The following is a 24,944-nucleotide window of genomic DNA, read 5'->3' as shown; positions in this document are numbered from 1 at the left end:
AAATGTAGACTTGGAATCTGATACACAAAGGCTGAATTACCCTGAGTCAACAAAAAGTAAACTGTAGACCTAAAATGATATTCTAATTTGCAGTCCACTGGGTCCCCACTAGGCCATAAACAAATCTTAAGACAAATACAAACAAATAGTAAATATTAATAAAGACAGACAACTTGATAATGCAGGATCAAAAAGACCGAAAATGTTACTCTAGCTCTTAAATTTATCCCTTTTTCTTTTTTCTGTGATTTAATAGCCTGAACATTCTTGAAAAAAGTTAATGTGGAAATAACCTGCTAACAGAATAGCCTTTAAAGAAAGGTATAGCAAAGGATAGCAAGTTTTCCTTGATAAAGGCCATTGTTCTTCAAATGATAGATATACTCAGACATCCCCAGCCTAAACTAAGGAATATTCTGGAAGGGGTTTTTGACTCTAGGGGGTGCTTTACTTTATTTCCAGTGACATGTAGGGCCTCAGGAAGCAGTATTACTTCATTAGGTGGCTGCTGTACTTGCTAGGACCAAAGGAAAAGACTTTGGCAAAAGGGATCTGGGAAGGATTTAGAATACTACCTTACCTTTGCAGTGGAATAAAATAATTATTTCCTTGATTTTGTTTTCTTAATAAGTACCTCGGGAAGGGCTAGCTCCTGGCATATCTGCTTTTTTCACATTTGAACAGCCTTAGTCATTTAAAAAAAAAAGGAGAAAAATTATCAAAACACGTCTTTGGTTCCATGAACTCGAATAGTGGGCTTAACCCATGAAGCTTGGTTCCAATTGTGTCTTCAAACTACTAATTTACGGTCTTTTTATTTCTAGCCACATCTATCACCACCAACCCAACCCCACCCCTGCCAAAAAAAGGAACAAGGTTCCCTTAAGTGGGGAAACTTCAGTTACTCCGTAACATTGATTGTCATTCTTTCTCCAGGTATTTAAAAACCAAACATTTTTTTTCAAATGTTCATCATTGTGGCTTCTGGGATAAAGGGCCTGGCAACAGAAAACTGCCAAGGTCCTCAGGTGAGCTGCTGAATCCAGGGCCCCATCCTTGGCTCTCACAGAATATTTATGGGCTACGACGGCATAAGAGCAACACAAGGCAGGAAGTGAGATCAGCAACAGAAGGGTTAACAAAAACATTCTTCACTATATTGTAGGAGTCACATCTCTGCAACCCTCATCCTCTGCCAGTTTTATTTGCATTTAGGAGATGGTGTCCCGTCATGAGGGAGTCTGACCCTAAGACCTTTCACTTGACCTTTCTCCGCTAATTCTAGCAATGTGCAATAAGACTTTCCACCAAGGGGCGGCCAAAGGTGGAATGGCCAAGTAGAAATTTCATTTCCCAACCGAGGGAACATTTCAATTTCTAGGAAATCAATTGAGCTTCTATTAAAAACAATGATACATCTATGTGCTTTCCACAAATAGGTTGCTTCCTGTTGGAAGGCAGAATGCCACCCTCCCCTGAGCCTCCAGATGAGCCCTGATTTATCCCTTCTGCACCAAAAACCACGTGAGCTGAAAGGTCAGGCAGTTAAAGATTTATGCTTTGTTTTATAAGATTGCTCAGAGAGAGACTCTTTTCCCTCTCTTGTTTACTTTTTATCCTCCCCCCCGCCTGTTGTCCATTTTTCTGCCTAAACTAGACCATGGAAAGGGAAATGGGAAAATGTCCTGTAACATGAGCCCAGGAGCTGGCAGGATGTATGAACCAGTGAGGGGAACCTCCTGTGGCCAGCTACCACCAGCCACCCAGAGAGGGGCACATGCATCACGGTGCCTTGTCAATTTTTTTTAACCTCAGTTCTGAACCGGGATTTATTTGGCAAATGGATCTGGCTCTCCCTGGGCCCTACAAAATGATCTGTCACTGTCTCCCCTGATAACCTACAGCAGTCTGTAATAAAGTCAGCTTGCCAGGTCTAGCTAATGGATGCCGTATCTTAGATCCTGTTAGGTCTTTTCATTTATTAGATTCCCATCTTGGGCTGCCCAGACATTTCTTTAAAGCACATACCCCCATCTCCCACCCAGGACATCTATCTGAGCAGGGCATTGTGCAGGGTGAAGGCTAGGTGCGTTTATCACTTGTTCACTGGCTATGCTCTTTTAATGCCCATTCTTATTGACACAGTAACACATAGGGAAACAACCAGTCCATAAACTGATATGTGAAAACTAGGGGGAAAAAATCTTCAGAGTCTGTACATTTTTAACCAGTATGCGTCTTATCAACTTCATTTGCTTCTCCCCAAATCTGTTTTTTTTCCTGTTTTATTTAATAATATCATCATGACCATGTGAAAAGAGCTAGAAATCCTTCAGTGTGCTTTGACCGTTTTTTTCTCCTTTATCCTCATATCCAGTCAGTATCCATATATTACTGACTGAGTTTCAAAATGTCCCCTGATTCACTGCAGCTTTCCACCATCTCTCACTTGGATTATTGCTTTTTGAAAACCTTGGATCTGACCTCCCTGACTCTGGTCCTTTCCCACTACAGTTTATAACCCACCTCCATAGGCTACGGATCTCAACCCATCACACTCCTCTCTAGAGCCATCAATAACTACCTTTTTATTTCTCATATAAAGTCCAAATGTTTAGAATGGCATCTCTTGTACTTTATAGATACACCAGTGCCCTTGCATCCAGCATAACCTTTCACATCTCCATACATTTCAATAGCTCCCTCTGTCTATATTCCCTTCCTTAGCTCAGAAAAAATTAAAAAATAAACAAAAAATAAGCATTTCTTTTTCAGGATCCACTTCAAATGTCATATTGTCCACGAAGCATTCCTCAACACCTCACAGAAGAATTAATCTCTCCTGCTCTCTTTTATCCCTGTGATGCCTCTTTATTCATTCTGCAGGGAAGCAAACATACCTCTGCATTACCACAACTTGCAATTTTCTATATTGTTTATTTTGTTTATCTGCAATTTATTTTCCCCATGTTAGATGATGAACTAACATTGTCAGAGCATATCTCATTTATGTCTCTATCCCTAGCAATGGACTCAGTGTTTAGCCATTGAGACTAGAATACTCTGATCAGCTGCAGGAGCATATCAAATAATTTAATTAGGGTCTGAAGTATTTGGCATTGTGAAAGATTGGTTGAGAAGAATTTTATAGCTATAGCCTACATCATCTTCTAAAGGCTTATCTCAGCCAGGTTCAGGCACTGTTGCTGTTACTTTTTTTTGGCTTCTCTATATCCACTGTACCTTCTTTAGGGGAAAGTACTCTGAGTTCTTTAGGGCACTTGCCAGTCCCTCACTGTATACACTCTACTTGAGAGCAACTCATTTGCCCCTTTCCTGCTTGCTCATTTCTGTTCCCCTCTAACCTTAAAAGACCTTAATTATAGGAATTAGATCACTAGGCAATTTAACCTAACTCCTGACTTATGCTCTCCTGAATGCATACCATGTCTTGCCTAACCTGTTGATTCTTTTCCTAGATAAAAATAAGCAAGAATGAAGAATTAAGCAGTTATCTGTTGATGGACATTTGGGTTGCTGCCATATCTTAGCTACGGTAAATAATTATTGTAAATAATTCATATTATAAATATAAACACTGTGGTGAATGTGTCTTTCTGAGTTAGTGTTTTGATTTTCTTTGGATATATACCCAGGAGAGGAATTGCTGGATCATAAGTTAGTTCTATTTTTTAGTTTTTGAGGAAGTACCATACTGTTTTCCATAAAGGCTACACCAATTTGCATTCCCACCAACAGTGTGCAAGGGTTCCCTTTTCTCCACATCTCACCAACATTTGTTATTTGTTGTCTTTTTGATAATAGCCATTCTGACAGGTGTGAGGTAATATCTCACTGTGGTTTTGATTTGCATTTCTCTGATGAGTAGCAATACTGAGCATATACTCACGTTCCTATTGGCAATCTGTATGTCTTCTTTGGAAAAATGTCTATTCAGGCCTTCTGCCCATTTCTTAATCAGACTGTTTGGCTTCTGATGTTGAGTTGTATGAACTGTTTATATATTTTGGATTTTAACCCCTCATTGATGTTATCATTTGCAAATATTTTCTCCCATTCAGTAGGTTTCTTTTCATTTTGTCAATGGTTTCCTCTGTTGTACAGAAGTTTTTAAGTTTAATTAGGCCCATTTTGTTTATTTTTGCTTTTATTTCTTTGCCTCAGGAGACAGATCCAAAAAACAACATTGCTACGATTTATGTTAAAGAGTGTTGTGCTTGTGTTCTCTTCTAAGAGTTTTATGGTTTCAGGTCTTATGTTTAGGTCTTTAATCTATTGTGAGTTTATTTTTGTATATGATGTGAGGAAATGTTCTAATCACATTCTTTTACGTGTAGCTGTCCAGTTTTCACGGCACCACTTACTGAAGAGACTGTCTTTCTCCATTGTATATTCTTGCCTCCTTTGTTGTAAAGTAATTGACCATAAATGCATGGGTTTTTTTCTGGGCTCTCTATTCTGTTCCATTAATCTATGTGTCTGTTTTTGTGCCAGCACCATGCTGTTTTGATTACTGTAGCTTTGCAGTATAGTCTGAAGTCAAGGAGCACAATACCTCCAGCTTTCTTCTTTTTTCTCAAGACTGATTTGGAAATTTGGAGTCTTTTGTGGTTCCATATGAAATATAGGCTTATTTGTTCTAGTTCTGTGGAAAATGTCATGGGTATTTTGATACAGACTGCATTTAATCTGTATATTGCTTTGGGTAGTATGAACATTTTAATAATATTAATTCTTCAATTCCCAGAACACCAGTTATCTTTCCATTTCTTTGTATGATTTTCAAATTCCTTCATCAGTGTTTCGTAGTTTTCAGAGTATAGATCTTTAACCTCCTTGGGTACATTTATTCCTAGATATTTTATTCTCTTTGATGCCATTTTAAATGAGAATATTTTCTTGCCTTCCCTTTCTGAGTTCATTATCAGTGTATAGAAAAGCAACAGATTTCTATATATTAATCTTGTATCCTGCAACTTTACTGAATTCACTTATTAGTTTTAATATTTTATAGGTGGAGACTTTAAGGTTTTCTATTATAGTACTATGTAATTTACAAATTGTGACAGTTTTACTTCTTTCCTTCTGATTTGGATGTCTTCTATCTCTTTTTCTTGTCTAATTTCTGTGGCTAGGACTTCCAATACTATGTTAAATAGAAGTGGTAACAGTGGGCATTCTTGTCTTGTTCCTGACTTTGGAGAAAAGACTTTTGGTTTTTCACCACTGAATATGATGTTAGCTGTGGGTTTGTCATAAATGGCCTTATTATGTTGAGATACAGTTCCTCTAGACCAACTTTGATGAGAGTTTTATTGTGAATAGATGTTGAATTCTGTTAAATGTCTTTTCTGCATCTATTGAGATATCATGTGATATTTATCCTTTCTTTGGTTAATGTGGAGTATCACACTGATTCATTTATGAATACTGAAACATCCTTGCATCCTTGGAATAAATCCCACTTGATCATGGTGTATGATCCTTTTTATATATTTTTGAATTCAATCTTCTGGTATTTTGTGGAGGATTTTTACATCTATATTCATCAGAGATATCGGCCTATAATTTTTATAGTATTTTTGTCAGGTTTTGGTATCAGAGTAATGCTGGTCTTGTAGAATGAATTTGGGAGCATTCCATCCTCTCAATTTTTGGAATAGTTTGAGAAGGATAGGTATTAGCTCTTCTTTGTATGTTTGGTAGAATTACCCTGTAAAGTCATCTGGTCTTAAACTTTTGAGGGCTGGGAATTTTTTGTATTACAAATTCAATTTCACTACTAGTGATCAGTCTGTTCAGATTGTCTATTTCTTCCTGATTCAGTCTTAACAGGTTGTATGTTTCTAGAAATTTTTCCATTTCTTCTAGGTTGTCCAATTTGTTGGCATATGAGTGTTCACAGTATTCTCTTATGATTTTTTTGTATTTCTGTGGTATCAGTTGTTATTCTCCTCTTTCACCCCTTATTTTGTGTCTTTTCTTCTTGGAGAGCCTGGCTAAAGGTTATCAATTTTGTTTATCTTTTTTTAAAAAACAGCTCTTAGTTTCACTGATCTTTTTCTTTTTTTCCCCCCTTTCTTCTGCTTTGTTCTTCTTTTTCTAAATCCTTTAGAAGTTAGGTTAGGTTGCTTATTTTTTTCTTGTTTCTTGAGTTAGGCCTATATTTCTATAAACTTCCCTCTTAGAACTGCTTTTGCTGCACCCCATAGCTTTTTGAAAGTTGTGTTTCCATTTTCATTTGACTCGTGGTGTTTTCTCTTTGATTTCTTCATTGAGCCATTGGGGTTTTTTTTAGTAGCATGTTATTTATTCTCCATGTGTTTTTCCTTTTCCCATTTTTCTTCCCCAAACTGATTTCTGGTCTCATACCATTGTGGTCGGAATAAATGCTTGATATAATTGCTATCCTTTTAAACTTGTTGAGACTTGTTTTGTGGTCTAGCATGTGATCTATCCAGGAGAACGTTTCTTGTGCACTTGAAAAGAATGTGTATTCTGTTGTTTTGCACGGTATGTCCTGTAAGTATATACTAAATTCAACTTGTTTATTGTGTCATTTAAGATCACTGCTGCCTATTAATTTTCTGTCTGATCTGTCCATTGATGTAAGTGGGGTGTTAAAGTCCCCCACTATTATTGTATTATTATCAGTTTCTCTCTTTATGCCTGTTAGTATTTGCTTTATATATTTTGGTGCTCCTGTCTTGAGTGTATTTACGTTAACAAATGTAATATCTTCTCTTTGTATTGATCCCTTTATCATTACATAATGCCTTTCTTTGTCTTTTATTGTAGCCTTTGTTTTAAAGTCTATTTTGTCTGATATGAGCATTGCTATCCCTGCTTTCTTGTCATTCCCATTTGCATGAAATATCTTCTTCCATCCCCTCACTTTCAGTCTGTGTGTGTCTTTAGCCCTGATGTAAGTCTCTTGTAGGCAGTGTATTCAAAGGTTTTGTTTTTTTATCCATTCAGCCACCCTATGTCTTTTGATTGGAGCATTTAGTCCACTGACATTTAAAGTCATTATTTATAGGTATGTACTTATTGCCATTTTATTACCTGTTTTGTGTTTGTTTTTGCAGTTCTCTGGTCATTTCTTCTTTTTGTCTCTTCCCTTGTGGTTTGATGATTTTCTTTAGAAGTATGCTTGCGTTCCTCTCTTTGTTTTTTGTGTATCTACTGTAGGTTTTTGATTTGTGGTTACCAAAGTGTTCATATATGTTGACCTACAACTATATCTGCTTGTTTTAAACAGGTAGTCCTGTAAGTTTAAACACATTCTAAAAGATCTACATTTTTACTCCCCTCTCTTACATTTTGTGTTTTTGATGTTATATTTTACATCTTCATGTTTATCCCTTACTGATTATTATAGTCATAGTTAATTTTACAATTTTTCTTTTTTTTAGTCTTCATACTAGTTTATTTAAGTGTTTGATTCTCAACATGTATTACTAATTTTCCTTTACTAGTGGGATTTTTCCTTTCCTATAGATTCTTACCTCTTATCACAGCCTTTTCTTTTCCACTTAGAGAAGACCCTTTAACATTTCTTTTAGGGTAGGTTTAGCACTGATCAACCCTTTCAGTTTTTGCTCATCTGAGAAGTTCTTTCTCTCTCCTTCAATTCTAAATGTTAATCTTGTTGGCCAGAGTATCTTAGGTTGCAGGGTTTTCCCTCTTAGCACTTTGAATAACTCATGCCACTCCCTTCTGACCTGCAAGCTTTTTGCAGAGAAATCAGCTGATAGCCTTACAGGGGGTCCCCTTGTATATGATTCTTTGCTTTTCCCTTGATGGCTTTAGAATTCTGTCTTCAACCTTTGCCATGTTAATTAGGATATATCTTGGTGAGGGTCTGGTTGGGTTCATCTTGTTTGGGACCCCTCTGAGCTCCCTGTACCTGAATATCTGTTTCCTTCCTTAGGTTTGGGAAACGTTTGGCCATAATTTCATCAAATACATTTTCAACCACCTCCTCTCTCTTCTTCTGGGACTCCTATAATGTGAATGTTGGTATACTTTATGTTTTTCCAGAGGTCCCTTAAAGTGTTCTTGTTTTTTAATTTTTCATCTTGCTATTCTGATTGGGTGATTTCCATTATTCTAGCTTCCAGATCATTTATGTGTCCTTCTATATCACCTAGTCTGATGTTAATTCCTTCTAGTGTGTATTTCATTTAAGTTATTGTATTCTTCAGTTCTGGATGGTCCTTTTTTATATTTTTTAGTTCCTTGTTAAAATTCTCATTTTATTCATCTTTTCTTTTCCCTAATTTAGTTAGCATTCTTATTATTAATACTTTGAATTCTTTTTCTGATCAATTTTCTGTTTCATTGTTTTTTTCAGGAGGCTCCTCTGGTTCTTTCACTGAGACAAATTCCTCTGTCTTCTCATGTTGCTTAACCTTCTCTGTCTCTATGAAATTAGGTGAAACGGTTACCTATTGCAGTCTTGAAGGGGTATCCTTATGTAGTAGCATCCCTAAATAGTCCATGTGTGCCCAGTGGCTTTGGTGGGAGAACTGGATTTAATGTGAACACACAGTCACTTCTTTCCTCAAGGTGTGCTGGCAGCTATCACCATGGTAGGAGGTGGAGCTGGAGATGGAGGGGCTAGGGCTGGAGCCAGGTATGAGCCAGAGTTTCCCCACTGCTCAGTGGCCATCACCGCTGTACTGGGGGCAGGGTTGGGTCCCAGTTTGCTGGATCAGAAGCCTTGAGAATCAGGTCCACACTGGCTCCATCCCCTTTATGTAGGTGCTCTTCCCCCTCCCAGCACCAGCATCCTTGGCCCAGAAGGGAGCAGTGCTGGAGCAAGAAGAGCTGATGTGGGCACTCGGCATGGGTTAGGGGTTGGGCTGTGGCAGTCCAGCTGGGGTCAGAGACCTGGACTTCTGACACACTGCCTGTGTAAGTGTTAGTAATGGCTGCCCCCACTCTTCTCAGGTGCCACTTCACGTCTGAGCCAACTCTGCATCTCACAGCCATGCCCTCACCCCAGTGTGGAGCTATGTCATGAAGCAAGTGGGCCTCGCAGTTTCCCTCAGCTCAGGCTGGGGCACAGCAGAGTGGTTTTGGAAAACCAGACAGCCACTCAGGTAGTTTTCAGCCCACCCTCTATGCCCTGCTTCACACACTCCTCATGTGTGGAGTTCAGGCTTCCCACAGCCCTCCTCTTAGTGCCACCGGCCTTCCAACCAGCCAAAGGGTCTCTACTTCCCTGTGTCAGATCCCAGGGCTGGAACACCCAATATGTGGCTCAAAGTACTCACTCCACAGGGAAGATTTCTGCATGTTTATTCTTTTTTTCCTTTGAGTCCTCTCCCAGGGGCACAGATCTCACGCTGATGGCTTCTCTTCCCTTCCTACCCAATTCTGTGTTGATATTTCTTATAGCCTTGGTTATACAGGAGTCTTTCTGCCAGTTTCCAGTTATTTTTTTTTCCAATTATTTTTCATAATTGTTCCACATGTAGATGTATTTTTGATGTGTTCGGGGGGGAGGTAAGTTCTATGTCCTCCTACCCCATCATTTTGATCTCCTACAACAGTAAATTCTGATATGAACCAACTTCAGTTGGTTGCTAGGTGCTATTATAAACTAGCTGTGTAACTATGTGAAAAATGCTAAAATCCTCTGTGCATCAGTTTTCTCATCTGTAAAATGAGTATAGTAAGTGTATTATCATCATAGGAATGTTTTGAAGATTAAATAATACATGCAAAGCTTACAATATATTGCCTAGTACATAGTTAGCCCTCAATGAGTGTTAACACTTTTGATAATGAGAATTATGATGATGATGATGATGATGATGATGATGATGATGATGACGATGTTGATGATTGTGGTGATAATGTCCTAATTTTAATGGACTTCCTTAGAAAGTGAATAGGGAAAGGATGTTCTGTATTGTACAGAATACATTCTCCTTCTCAGTCACCTCTATGCCATGAAAAATGGTAACACTGAAGGAAAAGCACACAGCAATAAAAGAAGTCACCTTCTCCAATCTGAAGCAGTCTTACTAAAAGTTTTCAACAGTAAGGGGAATGATGCTAAGATAATGGGAAATCTTCTCTAAAGTGAATCTAGGCATTCTAAACTAAGTCAGACTTTTCAGTCTACTCTAAAATATCTTTTACCTTCTCAATACTTGTCTTTGACACAGCATTTCTATTTTTATGTTTACATGTTGATATTTTATTCCACTGTGCTCTAAGCATAAAGCTTATGTATAAAACTGATGGCTGGAAGTCCTACTGGACACTATTTTCAAGATGCAGAGATCCAATTTCAAGCACACAATAACAGGAGACCCAAGGCCTAGGTCCTAGTCCAAACTTTGCCATTCATTTCCTATGTGACCTTAAATAAGTTCCTTAATTTGGGGGGACCTCAGTATTTCCAAATTATAAGTTGGATATAATTAGGCTTGTAAATGATGCTTCTTTCAGTGCTACAATAAAATGAAAAGGTTGGTTCCTGTTTTAAGATAGCTTTGCTGTTCTTGGTCTGCTCACAAAAAGCTGAGTCCTGCCTTGTTCTTGAATCAGCTTCTAAGCTTGCAATATTTAAAAAGAAATGTCCATTCATGTGAACAAGACACTTAAAGTCAACTTTAGTGCAGGCAACTGGATGTATCCATAGAAAAATTGACCAATAAATTGAAGTTTTTCTTCCCTTCCTTAAGAAATAAACCTGCAAACCGCCCACATCCTTTGAATGCAGTTCTACAAATGGTTCTGGAGACCATATGTAGAATAAGCATAATTGGAAAGAAGAAAGATGAGGGAAAGAAAAGTAAAAGGGTGCAGGAAAAAAAAGAGAAGATAGAAAGACTCGAAAACAAAATAATCCATCTTTTGCCAAAGTGTGGTCCTTAGACCAGCAATATTGACATCACTTGAGAGCTGAAATACATACAAAATTTCAGGACCTACCCTTGATCTACCATATAGATGGTGTTGAGTCAATGGGAATATTGACTCAACACCTGCCAGTGTACCCATCCTCTAGCTGTTATGAGAGTTGGCTGGTAAAAACTCACAGCTGGCCCTTTTAGTTAGCCGTGGCTAAATGGGAGTTTCCTTACTTGAAAAGCTACACAGTATACACTCAAACTACTCCAACCCAACAAACTTTAGTTAATAATTAGCTGATACTAAGGGGTGAGAGCCTCATTCCTCATCTTAGGGTGACACTAACCTTTTGTTGTAATTTGTGTTCCAAAGCTTCCCCTGGGTTCAGACTGAAGCTGGCCTTTAGTTGAGACTACATTCACGATTAGCTTTTATGCCCTGCTCTATCAGGCATCCCTCACTCCTTTTCTCCTAGGAATACTCCTTCAGTAAGTTACTCAAACAAGAATCCCCATCTCAGGCTCTTCTTTAAAGGAACTCAACCCAAGTTGGTTTGTATCAGAGTAGGTCTGAGAAACAGAGAATTTTGCAGTTGGATCCAACTTGCCAATTGGATCACTTGTGGTAGGTGGTATTGACAATCTCTGGGATGCTGTGCATGTAGCAGCATGCAACTACTAAGACTTTCACTTGAGGAGAATGATATGGGATGCAGATTGAGGGGATGAACTAATTGCTGCAATTTCTCAGGCATTGAACTGATATGGGGAAATAGCAACTATAAAGGCTGTGAAAGTGAGTGGCTCTTGCTAAGTACCACTGATTTATTGAATAAAGTAAATGATAGGCTGAGACCTCTTAATAATTCAAAGCCAAGTGTGGGTATTAGAGGCCTCCTTGTTGGCATTCAAAAAGACTCATCTCCTGAAGCCAGAAGGCAGAAACAGCTGAAGATGAGACACAGAACTTGAGTGTAATATTGGCAGAACTTCAGAGAATTCTTGGCCTAGGCAAGTCTCCTATGACAATATCGGGCCCAGGGAGGGGAAAGAGTGGAACCTTGAGATCTGAGATGGAGACATACGGGTAGATGAATTTGTGAACCCTGTATCCTCAATATCTCTGAGCCCACTAGGCCATCTGAAGTGGCCCTCTCCTTTTTGGAAGAGAGATCACCCCACCTTTTCTAAGATTGTTCAAATGAGGCAGGTGCCAAACAAGACAACGAATGACCTCCCCCAAATCTGCTCTCTCCTCACTGCCAGGGCACCAGGCCCTTATGGACAAATCTCAGAATAGCCAGTTTGAAGAAGTGCTGGACCCATTAGGGACTAAGATGGATTATGCATCAAAATTGTTATAGGACTTGGGTAGCATGCACTGGCAGGAAGCAGGAGATTATATCTGGAAGTGAATCCTAAGGGTGCTGGATCAAGAAGAGTGGAACATAAATCTGGATAAAGGAGGATTTACAACATGAGGGAACTCTCTAACAATACAGGACTTAACCCCCTTCCAAGATTCCTAAGTGATGATTCTAAAACACTGCTGGGATGAAGCGTGGTAGCTTGGAAAAAAACAAAAAACAATAGCTGACATTAAGTTAGAGATACCATGGAAAACTATGAGAAAGAGCTCAACAGGCTCAGAGAACAGAGCATTTTACAATGCTTCTATTACATACAACTGGAAAACCCAACAGCTGATCATTTTCTTCAGGAGGGCCCAGAGAGTACTCCATTTATTAAGACAATAAGGGATGAACTGGGGAAGAACACACCAACATCACTGCAATGCTCAGCAGTGCCTGTCCTCTGTGGGTTGAAATGGTAGGAGAGATGCCATTACAAAACTGAGTTCCCTAGAAGAAATGGGGATGATAGGATTTTGGAATAGCAAAACATGAATGGCAGCCAGAAGGATCTGACTTGAAATGATCTACAGAGATGACTCAAAGTCATCTGCCCAGGGTACTGTCAAATATATATAAGAATAGGTAAACAGAAGGCAGAGGTTATCTTCCCTGGAAAGTCATGAATTTTGGCCCAGTTTCAAGACTGAAGTCAGCTCACAGATACAGAACCCATTGACTGAAGGAGCAGCCAGGTCCAGATGATGAAGATCCTTATAGCACCACAGCAATTATATATTGATACAACAGTGATGCCCCAGTCCTTCCCCAGTGGAAGCCATAGCCATTTACTTGGGTAATGGCCCACTTGGGAAAGGGGAATACCCAGATCTTTCAAGGCTTGGTAGATACAGGGTCCAAGTTCAATCTGACGCCACGAGACCAAAAAGTGCTACCTTGACAGCCTCCCCATTAAATCAGGGGTATAAGGGGTTCAGGAACTAAAGTTAAATCCATAGAGTTTTGACCCAGGTCCATCTCACAGAGGGGACTATGAACCCACATAACTGTCATTCCCCAGTCCCCAAATGTATAATTCAAGTGAATATATTTAGCAGTTGACAGAAACTTCACATTGGTTCCTTGACCTATAGAGTTGGAATGGTTGTAGTAGGGAAGCCAAGTGGTAGCCCCTGCAACTGTCCCTTCCCACCCAGAAATTAGAGTAAACAAAAACAATTATCACTTCACAGCACAAAAACAAGATCAGTGCTACACTCAAAGACTTAAAACATGCAGAGGTGGTGTTCCCCACCACATTCGCATTTCATTTACCAGTCTGGTTCCTACAAAATCTGGTTGGATCCACCGTACCAAACGTGATATCTTTATTAGAGAAGATTAACAGAGCCTCCAGTATACAGTATGTGGATATTGGACTGGCAAACCATAACTCACAAAAAAGAAAATTAGAGCAGTTTACATTCACATGGGCTATATACACTCACTGTCATATCCCAATGTTACGTTCTCATGTTCTCTGTCATACTATAGATTGAAGGGACCTAGACTGTGTAGGAAAGAACAACTGTTTTCCCTCTACCTATGTGGGGTTCACTAACTGGGGCCCAGTAGATTAGATTGACAAAAGACAGATAAACAAGAGAAAAACAAACAGAACCTTATTAACATGTGCATCGCACAGGCACATTGGGAGCACACGGAGATGAGTAATTCCAAGGGGTGGTTAGAGCTTGGGTTTATATAGGATCTTAACAGCAACAGTTTTTTAGAGAAGTGACAAGACAAAGGTAGAACTTTGAGTTTCTAGAGGCAGCATGCTATGGGAAGGCAAATATATGGGGAAACTAATGTTAGATAAGGGCTAGTTGCATAATTTGTTTTGTAGAGTCCTTTGGTAGCATCCCTGGGCTGAAGAGGGCCTAGTGTTGTCTCTGGTGACTAACTTCTATTTTTCCTGGTAGAAAGAAGAAGGGGGACACCTTTATAAATTTATGTCCTGCTTTCAGGCAAGTAGTGGAAGGACAGAGTTTTTCTTGTATCTTCCTCTTCTCAATTGCCTTCAGGTTAAAATAATCCTATACCAAAGTGGTATATCTTGAGGTGGCATATTTTTCTATCTTTCAACTGTCTGGATATTTTCTGTAAATTAATATTGTATTAATTGAAGCTGATGATCAAAAAAGTGGCAAATGCTTTGGATGCCTTGGAAATGTACCTATAATCCAGAGAGTGGGGAAATGCCTCACATTTCCTACCGCAAAGAATGACACCCAACCCTGGATAGGGTTCTTTGGGCTTTGTAGGCAGCATATTCTGCATTTAAGAATACTGAAACTACTGATTCACCAAAGTGGTCTGAAAGCTGTTAGCTTTGACTGAGGCCCCCAAAAAAGAAAGTTCTCTGCAGCAATTCAGGCTGTGGTTCTAGAAGTGCTGACATTTGATCTCTGTGACTCAGCAGATTCCATGATACCAGACAGATCTGTGGTAGAGAAAGACATTGTATAGAACCTTTGGCAAGGCCCAATAGGTTGGTCACAGCAGAAACTCCTATGATGTGGAAGATAAGTCATGCCACATGTAGTAAAAATCTATATAAGATTCAAAAAACAGGTCTTGGAATCCTTCCAGAAACTGCACGTCTGACCTTGAGAATTAAGTGACAATATGGCCAGAACTACTTATCATGAACTGAGTGCTTTCAGATCCACCAAATCATAATTTGGGGCAGTTCTAACAGCAATCCATAATAACATGGATGTGGTATATCCAGAATCAGGCACAAGCTGGTCCGAAAGGTACAAGTAAGGTACATGAACAGCTGCTCAGAGCCCATGTTTCTCTGGGGCCTTTTCCTCAGCTCCCACTTTGACCACATGGGCATTTTCTATGACTAAATGATGGGAAAAGAAATACACAAAGCTTGATTCACAGATGAGTCAATTTAGCAAGTGAGTGCAAGCAAAAGATGAATTGTCACTGTACCACATCTTCACTCAGGAGAAGCTCTGAAAGAATGTCAGGGAAAAAGCTTCCCACTGGGAAGAGCTTTGGACACTACAACAGGCAATACACTTGGAATGTAGAGAGACTAGACCAAGGTTAAGACTATACACAGACTCATGAGCCAGCAGAAATAGCTTATCTGCATGGTCAATGACTTGGAAAAAACTCGATTAGAGGACAAGGAGGTCTGGGAGACTGGCAGGTAAATGGACCTTCGAAAGTGAGTACAAAGTATGAGCACCTCTGTATCATGCATGAATGCTGAGCAAAGAGCATCTGCTATAGAAGAGGCATTAAAGTATCAATACCCAGTGGACCATATGACTCAGCAAGTCTTCTAGTCTTTGTCCTTGACCACCCATTATCAGTGCCTCTTGCATAAGACTCATAAAGAGCTGTGTGGTGGCAGAGATAGAGGCTATTCATGAGTCACATAGCAGGATCTGTCTCTTACTAATGCTAATCTAGCTCTTGCCCTTCTGCATATCCCACCCAACAACAAAAGAAAACAAAACTAGGACCTCAGAAGAGTACCCTCAAGAAAACCAAGCAGCCACTTGTAGCAAGTTGGCATTATGGGACTTCTCCCCGCCCCCCCCTCCGTTGGAACAGCCATTCATCATCAACTGGAATTAACACATATTACAAGTGTGGGTTTGCCTTTCCCAACCATGTGCTCTTAGCTAGCACCACTATCCAAGGGCTGACAGTGTCTGAGCTACAGTGTCTGTAGCTCAGACAAACATATTTTACCTAAGAAGGCCCAGCATCGGACACAATGGTTGGTCCCACTAACCCTCTTACAAGTTTTTCCCCAAATATGGTCAACCAAAATCCTAAAGAAGCTGTGTTTAGAAGGCATGAACTTAATATAGGCAGCAAGTGAAAAGAGATGCAAGGAATTGATAGTAATAAATACTTGTGGTTTCCCATCCAGATGGCCTCTATTAAGCAATGCACATGTGAATTTTGAATTACAGCAACTCATGGCTGCCCCCATCTCCAGAGAATTGCCCTTGTCCAAACAGGAGTATCTAAACACTGGTGTGACTGAAGATGTCAACAGGACATCCCTAAATTGTACCAACAGCACAAACATTTGGCAGACATACATGATTCCTCAAAATATTTGCACAATCATGTTTTAGGATGATTAATGGCAACGATCAATTCATCAAAAATATATGTATGTATCACCAAGTTATCATAACTTCAGGTAAATGACATATCTCAGAGACTGTACCTATTTCCCCTATTTTATAAATGCTTATACACACCTAAGTAGCCACACACTTTCTATTTGTCCTTTAATGAATGAGAGCATTTTGATCTTCTTTCCTTTGTTGAGTGATACCTTGTTGCCACCTGATACTGCATTTCCAGATAATAACAACTTATAAAAAACTGTAAAAAGAAAAAATAAAAGCAAGTATCAATGGTGGAGTGAAATCTATGCTTTCCATGGGAAAACAAGCTTTTGAGAATTGTAAATAGTGTACCACATCAGAGGGCTCATCAAAGCATGAGAGCTGGGTAAAGTGTTTAACGCTAGACATTAATAGCTTTTATGACAAAATCCTCCCTTGGAAGATTTTGTGGTGACAGAATATTCTGATTAAAGATGACTGGAAGACATGAAAAAAACATCAACAGTGTTTATGAAAAAGATGGTTAGTTTCAGCAGCATAGACATTAAGGAGTCAGTAAAGGAGAAGCTCATGCAACAAAAAAATACCAGAGATTAAACAAAATAAATACACTTATTTCCTGCTTAGGAGAGTTCTTCTAGAAGAAAGTTAGGAAACTGCAGTATTCCTCCCAAATGATTACCGCAACAGTTTATAAACATTCTATTGATTTTTTTTGGGGGGGGGGGTTCTTTTTACATAGGAATTTTTTTTTAAACATCTTTATTGGAGTATAATTGCTTTACAATGGTGTGTTAGTTTCTGCTTTATAACAAAGTGAGTCAGTTATACATATGTCCCCATATCTCTTCCCTCCTGCGTCTCCCTCCCTCCCACCCTCCCTATCCCACCCCTCTAGGTGGTCACAAAGCACCGAGCTGATCTCCCTGTGCTATGCGGCTGCTTCCCACTAGCTATCTATTTTACGTTTGGTAGTGTATATATGTCCATGCCACTCTCTCACTTTGTCCCAGCTTACCCTTCCCCCTCCCCGTATCCTCAAGTCCATTCTCTAGTAGGTCTGTGTCATCCCAATGTCCATCTGTCTGCAGGACAGGTGATGTAATAATCCCTAGTTAATACTAACTGCAAAATCACTGCACAGGAAAACAGTCTGAGTGACTGCAGAGAGAACTGACTGAGCACCTGTGGCTTTGGTTTACCTGCAGAAAGCTTTCGACAGGCATACAGGCACACACACACAAGTGCTTTCTCTGCAGCCAAGGGGAACAATTAGGGTAGGCCTAGTGAGAAACCACATTAAACGTGTTTCTTCCTGCCGGCAGCTGAGCCCCATTAGAATTCTCCTCTCTCTCCCTCCCTATCACCCGCCTTCCTCTCTTTTTCTTAGACTCATATACACTCACTCACACAATTTTATAATTTGATGGTTTGCATTTAAAAGACATGCATCAATGTGTGAGTGCAATCTCTTATGCTTTACTCTGGTTTTTACTTCTCCTGTGAATCAGTCTTATGCCAGTAAACCTAATCGAATGATAATGACCCAAAGTGTCTAGCAACAGAACGCCCTGTGCTGAATCTTCTGCGGTTTTCTTGTAAGACCCATATTGGTTTTTTGGTAAAGCAAGGTAGCTCTTGTAAGGAAAGGAGAAAAAGCCCTAAGGAACTTTGTAGTGCAAGGTCAGATTGCTTTGTATGTCCTTTTGTTGAGAAAAGAGGCCAACCAGAGAGTGAGGACAGAGAAATGGCTAGTGGAGGACTTGGCTAATTAAAGAGGTCTGGTCTGGTGTACGCAGAGAAGAGATGAGGCTAATATTTAATAAACACATTCCATGCCCTGTGCTGGTCATTTCACAATTCGTAGGTTTTACTTTTCATGTTTTCTAAAAGACACTGCAGCTCAGAGAGGTTAAGTAACTTGTCCAAAACGTGCAGCTAGTAAATAGCATATCCCTGGTTCAGTTCCAGAACTGTCTTCTGTAGCACCATGCTGCATAAGGAGAAGTCTCACAGGGAGAAAATGCCACACATCACACACGAATGGTTCCACTAGATAATTAACACAAGACGAAGAAGTGCAAATGGACCTATTCCCTGTAATCCTCTGCCACAGGGAGTCTGGGGTGTAGGCCTGGAGAGAGGCGTAGATGATGGGACACGCTTGCTCTGTGCTATGGCTGCCAAAGGAAAGACCCCTGTGAAGAAAAGACTATTAACAATCTTGGCTCCATTAAATTTAAAGCAGCTGCTAACAGTAGGGGCCTTTACATTGTCAATTATATGAATTTTCCTATTACTATGTCATATCAAACAGCAATTATACTACATTCATCAAACCCTGCTTCGGCCTCTCTGGTTCTGTCCATTAATACCACAGTGGCAGGCCTTAGAAATCCACCACAGTGGCAGGCCTTAGAAATCCTGGAAGACAAATCTGACATGCAGACTTTAATTGTTTCAAGGATTTGTGGTCAGAAACAACACTTGGTGAGAGGCAGGGGGTCAATTACACGATTAGACAGTGATAGGCAGAGACCAGCTGAACTCACTCAACACACCAAATATTTATACATCAGTTCACTTAGCAAAGGGCTTTGACACCTACTATTTCACTTCGAGTTTTCGTCTATCCCATTAACCAATCTGGGAGGTATTTAATTATTCTGCCTCTCTCACAGTTGAGGAAACGGAGACCAGAGGGTCTCTGCTGGCAGAGACTGAACCGTAGCCTGAGAGAAGATTCCCATGCAGTTCCAGCCCCACTGAAGGAGCAGGGCAACAGCCAGTGACCAACCTTTTTTTTTTTTTTAACGAAAATACAATTATTTTATTTACTTTATTGGAGAATAATTGCTTTACAATGGTGTGTTACTTGTTGCTGTATAACAGAGTGAATCAGCTATACATATACATATATCCCCATATTTCCTCCCTCTTGCACCTCCCTCCCACCCTCCCTATCCCACCCCTCTAGGTGGTCACAAAGCACCGAGCTGATCTCCCTGTGCTATGCGGCTGCTTCCCACTAGCTACCTACTTTACATTTGGTAGTGTATATATGTCTATGCCACTCTCTCACTTCGCCCCAGCTTACCCTTCCCCCTCCCCGTGTCCTCAAGTCCATCCTCTACATCTGTGTCTTGATTCCTGTCCTGCCCCTAAGTTCTTCAGAACCATTTCTGTTTGTTTGTTTAGATTCCATATATATGTGTTAGAATATGGTATTTGTTTTTCTCTTTCTGACTTACTTCACTCTGTATGACAGACTCTAGATCCATTCACCTCACTACAAATAACTCAATTTCATTTCTTTTTATGGCTGAGTAATATTCCATTGTATATATGTGCCACAGCTTCTTTATCCATTCATCTGTTGATGGACACTTAGCCTGCTTCCATGTCCTGGCTATTGTAAATAGAGATGCAATGAACACTGGGGTACATGACTCTTTTTGAATTACGGTTTTCTCAGGGTATATGCCCAGTAGTGGGATTGCTGGGTCGTATGGTAATTCCAGTTTCAGTTTTGTAAGGAACCTCCATACTGTTCTCCATAGTGGCTGTATTAATTTACATTCCCACCAACAGTGCAAGAGGGTTCCTTTTCTCCAAACCCTTTCCAGCATTTATTGTTTGTAGATTTTTTGATGATGGCCATTCTGACTGGTGTGAGGTGATACCCATTGTGGTTTTGATTTGCATTTCTCTAATGATTAGTGATGTTGAGCATCCTTTCAGGTGTTTGTTGGCAATCTATATATTTTCTTTGGGGAAATGTCTGTTTAGGTCTTCTGCCCATTTTTGGACTGGGTTGTTTTCTTGAGTTTCATTAGGTCCCATTTGTTTGTTTTTGTTTTTATTTCCCTTTCTCTAAGAGGTGAGTCAAAAATGATCTTGTGTGATTTATATCATAGAGTTTATTTATGTCTGCCTATGTTTTCCTCTAAGAGTTTTACAGGGTCTGGCCTTACATTTAGGTCTTTAATCCATTTTGAGTTTATTTTTGTGTATGGTGTTAGGGAGTGTTCTAATTTCATTCTTTTACATGTAGCTGTCCAGTTTTCCCAGCACCACTTATTGAAGAGACTGTCTTTTCTCCATTGTATATCCTTGCCTCCTTTATCAAAAATAAGGTGACCATAGGTGCGTGGGTTTATCTCTGAGCTTTCTATCCTATTCCATTGATCTATATTTCTGTTATTGTGCCAGTACCATACTGTCTTGATTACTGTAGCTTTGCAGTATAGTCTGAAGTCAGGGAGCCTGATTCATCCAGCTCCGTCTTTCTTTCTCAAGATAGCTTTGGCTATTCAGGGTCTTTTGTGTTTCCACACAAATTGTGAAATTTTTTGTTCTAGTTCTGTGAAAAATGCCAGTGGTAGTTTGATAGGGATTGCATTGAATCTGTAGATTGCTTTGGGTAGTATAGTCATTTTCACAATGTTGATTCTTCCAATCCAAGAACATGGTATATCTCTCCATCTGTTTGTATCATCTTTAATTTCTTTCATCAGTGACTTACAGTTTTCTGCATACAGGTCTTTTGTCTCCCTAGGTAGGTTTATTCCTAGGTATTTTATTCTTTTTGCTGCAATGGTAAATGGGAGTGTTTCCTTAATTTCTCTTTCACATTTTTCATCATTAGTGTATAGGAATGCAAGAGATTTCTGTGCATTAATTTTGTATCCTGCTACTCTACCAATTCATTGATTAGCTCTCGTAGTTTTCTGGTGGCATCTTTAGGGTTCTCTGTGTATAGTGTCATGTCATCTGCAAACAGTGACAGCTTTACTTCTTCTTTTCCAATTTGTATTCCTTTTATTTCTTTTTCTTCTCTGATTGCTGTGGCTGAAACTTCCAAAACTATGTTGAGTAATAGTGATGAGAGTGGGCAACCTTGTCTTTTTCCTGATCTTAGTGGAAATGGTTTCAGTTTTTCACCATTGAGAAGGATGTCGGCTGTCGGTCTGTCATATATGGCCTTTATTATGTTGAGGTAAGTTCCTCCTATGCCTACTTTCTGGAGGGTTTTAATCATAAATGGGTGTTGAATCTTGTCAAAAGCTTTTTCTGTACCTATTGAGATGATCATATGGTTTTTATCCTTCAATTTGTTAATATGTTTTATCACATTGATTGATCTGCATGTTTTGAAGAATCCTTGCATTCCTGGAATAAACCCCACTTGATCATGGTGTATGATCCTTTTAATGTGCTGTTGGATTCTGTTTGCTAGTATTTTGTTGAGGATTTTTGCATATATGTTCATCAGTGATATTGGCCTGTAGTTTTCTTTTTTTGTGACATCTTTGTCTGGTTTGGGTTTCAGGGTGATAGTGGCCTTATAGAATGAATTTGGGAGTGTTCTTCCCTCTGCTATATTTTGGATGAGTCTGAGAACGTTAAGTGTTAGCTCTTCTCTAAATGTTTCATAGAATTCTCCTTTGAAGCCATCTGGTCCCAATGACCAGTCTTATCTCATTGTGTGCCATTCTGTAATAAGGAATAAAATGGGAAAAACGATCCCATAAGATGAGAGCAGTGAGAAAGAGAAGAGAAAAAAAAAAAGAGGCCTAAAGAGTGTAAAGCTTTGAGCTTGTTGAACTTACTAAGGATGGTTCCTAGTTGGGCTAGCATTAAATCATCCTCTCTATAGGTCAACGGTGTGTTATGCCATAGCTCCACAAAGACAGAGACGAACTTCCAGAAAATGAAGGAATGAGGAGAAGAGAAAGAGAATTAGTTCGTTCTAGTAAGATCTGACTTCAGATCAAGCCTACGTACTCTCAAAAGGCACATCTCCCCATGGTCTCAACATGAATAGTTTAAAAATCACAAGAGAAATTACCTCTGCACAAGATGATCCCTTTCAGTTCTATGCATGATGCATTCATTGACCACCTATGTTCCAAGTTCCCTTCTAACCACTTGATAGATACTGAGATGAACAGGAAAGTTTTCCTGCCTTTTGGAAATCTGCCACTCCTGGAAGTGACCAAAACATTGGCTGACGATTCAGTATGGCATTTTAAATGACAGAGGTGAGCTCAGGTTGCCATGAGAGCACAGAAGAGGAAGAGCTCCCAGATAAGCCTGGCAGAAATATCTCAGATATCTCACATGATCAGTAAGGGCTGATCAGGTTTTTTAAAAAAAGGAGTAGGAAGGATTTTCCAGCAGAAGAAGTAGCATCAGATCAGATTCTGGTCTACCAGTTGGCAAGCACATTATGGAAGGAGACAGAGGTACCATCCAGTTTTAGTGAACAAATGCTCCTGATCAGACCCCATATGCCTCAAGCAATAGGATGTGATGTCAGGGGAGCCCAGGATAGAGACTAGTTACAAATCGAACATTTCTCAGGCCCAGCTTTCTTCACTTCAACTCATCGTTTTCTCCCCAGACTCTGAAGCTGCTCTGTTCTCCCTGCTGCCACCCCAGGTCTCTGGAGACACATTGACCCCTGACTACTTGGAACAAGATGTGAAGAAATCCAGTATTCTTTTAGTTCAAGTGGGATAACCATTCCCAAGGAATTAAGGGTAAAAACAAACCCTAAGTATTGATAATTTTTTAAAAATTACCTACATTAGGTTTACAAAACCAGTTCATCAGGTTAACCATTACTTCATAACAAACCACTTGAAAACTTAAACAACTACCCCAAATGACTTAAAACAACCACTTCATTTGTTCACAGTTTTATGGGTCAGGAATTCACAATGAACTTGGCTGGGTGGCTGGTCTCTGATCCACGTGGTGGTAGCTGGAGTGGCTGGAACTGGAGGATCCACTTTCGAGATGCCCTCTTTACTATATACTGGGAGCTTCATTATTCCTTGACATTCTCTTTCTATCTCCCTCCCTCCCTCTAATCTCCCTTCCTTTACCTCCCTCTCCCTCCCCTCTTCTCCCTTTCCCTCCCCCTGCTTCTCTCTCTCTCTCTCTATGTGGTGGTGTCATATTGTAAGCCGCTCCTTTGCCCCTTTTCCTTTTGTTCACCCCTGTCTTCCTCAGACCTTAATCATAAAGATGAGATCACTAGGCAACATTTAACCTAGTTCCTGATTTCTGCTTTACTGAACGTACACGATGACTTGCCTAACCTGTTGATTCCTTTCCTGGATTAGAAGGAGTAAGAATAAAGAACTAAGTAGTTAAAGAATGACTGACTCTCTACCCCTATCTATCTTCTCCCTAGTAAATCTGCAGGCAGACCACGTGGGCAAGAGAATATCCAATTGCAGGTGGACCACACAAGCAAAATCGCATCCCAAGGAAGATCAGAGAAAGTCAGCAGGTCTGCATGCAATGGAAAAATGATGAAGAATCTGACCTCCTGCCTTCATGTTTAACTGATATTGTTTCCCCTTTTTCCCTTTAAAAATTGTCATGGCAGAACAGAATCTTCAGAGTTGGTTTCTGGACGCGAATCCACCTTCTGCCTAGATTGCTGGCTTTTCTGAATAAAGCATCTTTCCTCTCTGCTGACACCTGCCCCTCAATTATTGGGTTTTGAGAGGTGAGCAGCTGAGCCTGATTTTAGTAACATTATTCTCCAGGATTTATTCATGCAGCTTGGGATTCTTGGAATGTGATAGTCTCAAGGTAGTCTCCCTTCCTGCTTGTCAGCTGGCTTCCAAGAAAGCAGGGCAAAAGCTGCCAGTGCTCTTTTTAATAACTGGAATGATATCATTTTGCCATATGCTATTAGCCAAAGCAGGCACAAACCATCCCCAATTCAAGGAGAGGATAAATAGATTCCTCCTCTCAATCAATGTCAAAGAATTTATGTCCATCTTTAACCTGTCACAGTAACTCAAAAGAAGCTTAGCCAACATTTAGCTTTATTAAGCTGTGAGGCATTTAGAGCAGACATCCGCCGGTTCTTTACTTCCCATCATGATGAAGCAAAAACCAAAGCTTACATCCTAAGTGCCTCCTCACAAGTAGATGCCATGCTTGCAACACTCTGTGTGGTGGGCTCCAAAGGATGCTAACTGCAAAAAAAAATTCAGCCCACACCTATACCTGTTTGTCCCATTGGGGTCTCATGTGGTAGATGGAATACAGAGAGTGGGTCACTGTGAGACCCACACATCTCTCCTCACCCACATGCCTGTAAATAATTGCTAGAATACTGCTGTGATGCTTTTCAGTAAGCCAAAATGTATAATGAATTTGAATCCTATTCTCTGGCAAATTAACAGTCACTGGCAGAAAAATCCGAGAGCTAATTTTCAGTATGTCTTTATAAGGAATTCACCATCAGAATTATTCTGAACAATATATACAATGTGATGAGGTAGAAGCAGTATTTGCCTTTAAAAAATGTTCTGAGTATGTTGTCATCACAAGTAATTGATGAAGGTGAGACTACAGCCCTGGACATTTGACCATCTGACTCCAAAGCCCATCTTTCTACTATCTGTACTTAGCCTCCAAATGCAATTTAAAAAAATAGAAGTACAAAAGGAGGACAGAGATGAAAAATGCCATCCTCACTGAGAAAGGATAGA

This window comes from Aethalodelphis obliquidens, unplaced genomic scaffold (assembly GCF_003676395.1).
Source record: "Aethalodelphis obliquidens isolate GAN/ISIS:26980383/991018 unplaced genomic scaffold, ASM367639v1 scaffold7, whole genome shotgun sequence".
Taxonomy (NCBI): Eukaryota; Metazoa; Chordata; class Mammalia; order Artiodactyla; family Delphinidae; genus Aethalodelphis; species Aethalodelphis obliquidens.
This window is presented reverse-complemented; position numbering follows the sequence as displayed.